At 35.1% G+C, this 6694-nt stretch overlaps 1 long non-coding RNA gene across 1 annotated transcript; it reads right to left on the bottom strand.

Moving 5' to 3' along the window:
* Window positions 1-2494: 2494 nt before the first annotated feature.
* Window positions 2495-3771, bottom strand: LOC107041627. The gene is made up of 3 exons (XR_001461086.1): window positions 3600-3771; window positions 2984-3144; window positions 2495-2867 (listed from the first exon to the last, which is right to left on the bottom strand). It is a non-coding gene; the product is annotated as an uncharacterized LOC107041627 (long non-coding RNA).
* Window positions 3772-6694: the final 2923 nt, after the last annotated feature.

Here is a 6694-nt window from a genome sequence, read left to right on the forward strand (position 1 = left end):
AGTATTGGGACAACTAGATATAAACAGATTCCAATTCAACTCCTCGACACACGAGGCATTTTCCTGAAATTGAGAGTCCCTGGAATTCCCTCAAAATAAAACCTATATCATTCAATTTATACTTTCTGTTTCAGGAATTATATTGGACATACCTAAATTTCAAAATCCGAATACTGATGACGATATCGACTCAGAGGATTTCGATACACCTTCAGATTGATTGAACAAATAATCTCTTGAATTGTATATTTTTTTGTATTTTTCCCATGTGGAATTATTTTAATTAAATTGTAAATGGCCCGAGTATTATTACATTGGAAAAAAATGATCAATTCTATGTTATAATGATGCAACAACAAAAATTGAACGCCAATACTGAATTCTATACGTTCTAGAAGGTAAGAAAACTTTTTGAGCGGACGGTACGAGAGAGATAGGTATCCTTGAAAATCGCCCCTCTCTGTCGGCTCGCGTCAGGCGGATCAGTGCCCTTTCCAGTATATACTACATTTCAGTGTTTCAAGTACAAGCCGTGAATTAAATTTTGATCTTATAACCTACCGATTGTTTATGAAAATGGCACAGAACTATTATCTCAAGAATTCGAAAAGAGGATGCTGTGTTCCACAGTGCAAAGTAAAGGATAAACTGAATTTAAGTTTCCGTAGTTTTCCATCCGATTTAATTTTACGGAACAAATGGATGGAAGCATTGAAACTGAGAGGAATTTACGATGAAAACATGAAAGTTTGCAGTCAACATTTCTCTCTTGACAATTATATAAAGCAGTGTAAGTATTTCATGTAGAGATGAATATTCTATAATGAAATTAGCCGAGTCGGTTGAGTCCATTGTTTGTTGAATATTTCGTAACCGAAAGCAAGTTAAAAAATGCGCTTCGCGCAGCTTGCTCAAAACTCGACTTCTGCACGACTTGACGTAAAATATGATAGAGCACTCGGTAATAAATTTCGTTTTCAACGAATGTGTGTACAGACCTCCCCTTCGGCTCGGCCTGTAAAATACACATTCGTTGAAAACGAAATTTGTGCCGTTGTACTCTAATGTACTCTTCATACTCCAGAGCCTTGGCGCACTACCATCAGATTGGTTCTGCAAGATAGTAATTCTACAAACCACCACCAGACGGCGAAAAATCGCTTTTGCGATCGCGAATAGGTCTCTGCGCAACTCCATAACAAAGTTATAATTTTTTTAAAAATGTCAATTTAATCCGTGTTCTTATGGAGAAATCACAAAATCTAAGGGAAAACGCTAAAAAATTATTTTATCGGAGTGAAACTGCCCCCATCAATAGGTTTTTATCTAACGGACAATCGATATATTTTTTCACATCGATCAGGGCAATAATTGGCACCAAAACATTGCAAAAACATCGAAAATTTAACGTCGTTTTAAAATTACTGCGCGCGCAGTTCGTAAGTATGACAACGTCGCAACACAGTTTCAGGGAGGAGTGAGCGCGCCAAATACAAACGTGTGACGCACAGATGTCGCGAGAATTATCGGAGATTTTTCGGATTTTACGTTAATTAATTAAATCAATAAATAAAGTAGCGAGGAAATGAAGAAATAATACATTCAGAAAAACCTTAGGTAGTACGATCAACGTTTATTCATCTAATTCAAACAGGACGTAGGGCAATAGATACACATCTGGGGATGAAAAACGGTATAAACATTCATTAAATTTAACGTCAATAATTTGCAATCCTTAATGAATAATCCATGAATATCATAACTAAATGATAATATTTGGCATCTATTTCTTATCATTTTCAGTCAACAAATCGATGATTTTTTGTATCGTTTTCCCTTGAATTAGAGTCATCACTTTATTCTTAACTTTTTCTTTGAAAAAATCATCAATACCTTCAGCTCCAAGGGTCGAATAAATATTCTCAAGATTTTTAACACCAATAGCAGCAGCGGCCAATTTTTTACGGGTTGCCACCCCCAATACTTTCTCGACAAGTTTCAATTGAGTCAAATTGACTTCATTTTGCTTCTGGCGTAAAGAATGAAATACGAAATCCCGAAACATCAACACAATGAAACTCATGATTCAACTTTTTATTAAAATATCTTTGGTACAAACAAGGTTACACAAAAAGTCTATTTCATTTTTCAGGAGGACGGGAAAAAATGAAAAAAAAATAATTGTCAAAATAAATGAGACATTCGTCAAAAAAGCATCAGAACATCATAATAATGAGTTGATTGAATTTCGTTGCTGAAGTTGAAAAAATTTATCGAGAAATCTTTTGTAAATACTAAAAAAAGTCCAAGTCAGTACAGAAACGAGGAAAATAATTGAAATTAAAAAAATCATCCCAAAAATATCTTGTACATACTAGAAAAAAAAATCGAATTTACTCCAAAAAAAGAGGTTGAAACGTAAATAAAACAATATTTTGGAAATATTTTTAAAAAAATCGAATTAATTCCAAAAAATGAGGAAAATAATCGGCATTTGAAGAAACGATAAAAAAAATATTTTGTAAATTTGTAAATACTTGAAAAAAAAAATCGACTTAACTCCAAAAAGACGGAACACAATTATGCATGTAATACGTTAAATTGGGGTGATTGAATCAATGGCAGCGGAATTGTAAAAAATAAAGAGACTTGAAATTACAGGGATTTTTCAATAATTGCGGCTTGTTCCAGCGTCATCTGCCTTTCTAACTCAGTCGCACTTTGACAGCTCTCTTTGGCCACTTTTTCTGCTACTAATCCAAGTTCATCCTCATATCGTTTATATGTTTGAAAATTATAACGTGGCATGTTCAGCATAGCGAAGAATTTATCCAAGTCTGTCCAACCCAATCCGGCATGAAGGGCCCCTGAATAACATAATAAATTCGAGTGAATAATTGTAGTAAATAATCCTGTAACTACAAATATTTTTATTACTATAAGACATAGTTGCTATTGTAAATAATACAGTACAAGTTTTTACCTAGGACACTCTTGGAATTAACGTCAAAACGTTCAGTATGTCGATCACTACCAGTGCAATGACTTTTACTTGTTTTCATTTCATTCATAGGCGCGCTACGAGCATTTTTCTCAGGCAACGCTACTCAACCTACAGGACGTTTCTGCAGTGCGAGTGAGATACTAAAAAGAGTGAAATACTAAATATTAAGATTTTTTTAATAAGTCGCAACTGTATGTATTCGAACACGCAATGATGACTTCCATCCACAATTTCGATATCGATGCAATGCATCATATTACAAAATCTCTTCGGCTTCCTCGAACACAACTCGGAATACTTGCAATTTTTAAGGACTCCGAGAATCTATGTCTAGTGAACACTTCTGTGATGAGTTGTTATTCCTGAATTTCATGATTTAACTGAATAAAGTATACAAATGAAAAACAAAACTGTAGAAAATATAGATACAAGTTCCGAAAATTTTGAGACCAAATTTGCTCACACGATTTAAGGGAATGATACATGTACTTACGAATTACGAAGTGATCAAACCAGTAGGTCGAATTTGCAATTCTATTAAAGTAATGGAAAATGTAAGCGTGTATGACACTTACTAATATCATATTTAACTAACCTAGATTGCCTGCCATGTGATGAAAACGCCGCAGCACGTCGTTTCTCCTTCCGAATGGAAGCATTGAAATCGTTTCGTCTTTAGATTGTCTAATTTTGCGTGGAAATGATGTAAAATTGGCTGAAACGTAAAAATACGACGTTTGACCACCTTGTGTGTATGCGTGCGGGTGTCCACCTGGTGGATAACTTTCAGAAAATCGCAGAATTAAAGGACTAAAATGATTTCAAAAAATCTGAAATTTTGTCAGATTATAGATATTAATAAGAGCTAATTCTGCGCTGAATTTCAACGTAATCGATGCAGCAGTTTCTGAGAAATCGCCATTGATTTCTAAATCGTTTTTCGCATATGGGTGATTATCTACAAATTTGTATTTTCTTGCCCTTCAAATTTCCAATCTCAAAATGATGGAATAATCATCGAATTTCTCCGGATGTCGGGAGACACTATACCATTTCACCGTTTCTATAACATAGATGCCATTACCTGATTGTTTATTTAGTTTTAGAGAACTGAAACCAGCCTAAATGTCACTACCGTGGTATGTCCTTTTTATCAAATTCGAGATTTTGTCAATGAAACCGAGTAAATAAGCAGCTCAAAAAAAATTGCTGAACATAGATAATAGGGGATGTGACTAAGTATACTTTCATGAGCAATTTTTGGAGGAATAACAGTTTTACTCACACCAGGACGATCATAAAGTTTATCCGACAATTATAGCACTATTTAAAAAAATTTGAATTCAACTGTGGTCACGCCATTTCGGATGTTGGCACATGACGCACGCACCGAAAGTCTGTAATAAAGGGGTAAGGTCCAGTATTTACCCCAGTAAAAATTAACTAGACACGTGCACATCGAAGAAAGACTACTCGAGAGGTGAAAAACATAAGCCACAAATTATTTTGTCACTACCGTGCTCTCATGTTTGTTACATGCTGAGTAATTTCTTAGCTAATTTTTTTCATTAAAAAAGTAACATTCCATTACCTGAAACTCATCGTCTTCAGAGAGCTTTGAATTCATAGCTGGCACGAAGTACGATTTTAACACAGAATGTCACAACCGTGGTAGTCACAACCGTGTTATATCACATAAACGTATGGGAGTGAAGTTGTATCATCACAAAGGTATTAAGAAAAATCTTTTAGGTGTTTAAATGGTGCAAACTCAGAGTAACACCCAGGTGGGTCATCAACAACTGCTGAATACAAATATACTGTGGCAGAATTGATTGTTCGAAAAAAAACCAAAGTAATCTCCGCAAATGAATATATAATACTCGAAAGATGTCAAATAAATCAATAAACTTTTTCTATTATCTGAAAATTAGATTTCTTGATTGAAATACGAAGACTTTTCAAGTTTGGTCACCAACGTGGCAGTAAAAAATCGGTAACACTCTAACATTCTCAATCTTTTGAAGTTGGTAGAGTAGAGTGATGCTAGGACTATACTTCTGGACCATTATGACATATAGAAATGTAAAAAAAATTACTCTACAGAGATGTTCAGATTTTGAAAAATGTGCAAGGTGAAAAATCACAATTTGTAGAGACAATTTGTAGAGAATTACCCATACATCTCAAAAACTACTCAACCGATTTCAATATTTTTCTTCAAAATATACGTCTTGATGTCTTCTACTTCCATTAATAAAAATATGCATGCCCGTTCGCACAAAGTTTCTGAGATATTTTCATTTTTCCGTTTGGCGCTCAAAATCCTTGTTAGCACTCTCACTTTTGTAATAATATATATATTAACTTGAAATTTGGCATGTGTCATGTTTGAAATTATTTCAAAAATTAATATCATTTAGAAATATATTTTTTTAATAACCCTGACTTATTTGTTGCTCACCGGACGTTGACTTGCTGTCGATGCAACTCAAATTACTCACCCAAAAAAGAAGTCCTGATTCAAGTCGCCATCGGTTTAATTCTAACCGTTTTTCGGTTGATTCAAGCCGAATGACTCAGACTACGCCAATCCGGATTCCGGGTCTGATATTAATCGAAAAATGGTTCATTTCAAGTAGAAACGTGTCAAGCCGAAATCGGTCTAAATCAGGCCGAAAAATCGGTCTGAATCAAACCGAAAAATGGACTTGAATCAAACGGAAAAACGGAGTGATTCACGCCGAAATTCTGCCTGTTTCAGGCAGTAGATATCGTCTTGATTCAATTCGATTTTTCGGTCTGATTCAAGTCGATTTTTCGGTCTGATTCAAGCCGGTTTTTCGGTTTGATTCAAGCCGAATTTTTTGTTCGATTCAAGCCGATTTTTGGGGCTATGGAGCTTCGTCAATGGGGAGAAGGTTTTACATATGGCGATTTTTGTGTGGGATAGAAGCATGAGGGGGGGGGGGGGGGGATTGNGGGGGGGGGGGGGGGAGTGTACTGAATTCTCAATGGACGGCCCTCCCGCAGCCGACTTAGTTGGCCGATGAGTTTTTCAAGGATATCTCCAATTCTAAGGGAGAAAGCGAAGTTTTGCTGAAACATTGGGAGGGGGGGAAGCAGTTGTGCATTGAGAATTGAGCTATTCTACGTCATATCCGAAATGAAAAAAATGTCCTGTTTCCGATTGTTCTGCCGATTTTTTTAGGAGTACATGAGACTAAGCACTCAGAAAATTTTTAGAGCGATTCCATTTTCTTGCAGCGAGTTATGATTTTTCAAAAAAATTAAATTTAACCCCTTGAATTTTGATTGTTGGAGAAAAAGGTGGAATAATTGAATTTAATCATTAGAAATCAAATTTTCGTTTACAAACATTGGAAGGTAATTGGAAAAGCTTCAAAATGACCGCAATTTAATTCAATTTATTCAATTTTTGAGCCGTTATGGCAACATGAATATTTTCTTTCAATCTGCAATTACTCAAAAGCGTTATTATTTTTTATCTGAAATTTTAGGGGTAACTTGGGGACATAACTACCGACATTTGCACCGAACACAGAGAAAAAAAAGTGAATCAGCTTTAGGAACTAGTTTCTAGATTTTAGAAACTCCTGTTCTTAACCTTTATCGTTGGTGGGATCATAAAAATTAACCAATGTGGGAATTGTTTTCGAGAACTATTAT

Source organism: Diachasma alloeum, unplaced genomic scaffold, assembly GCF_001412515.2.
Source record: "Diachasma alloeum isolate Michigan unplaced genomic scaffold, Dall2.0 Dall_scaffold_00370, whole genome shotgun sequence".
Lineage (NCBI taxonomy): Eukaryota > Metazoa > Arthropoda > Insecta > Hymenoptera > Braconidae > Diachasma > Diachasma alloeum.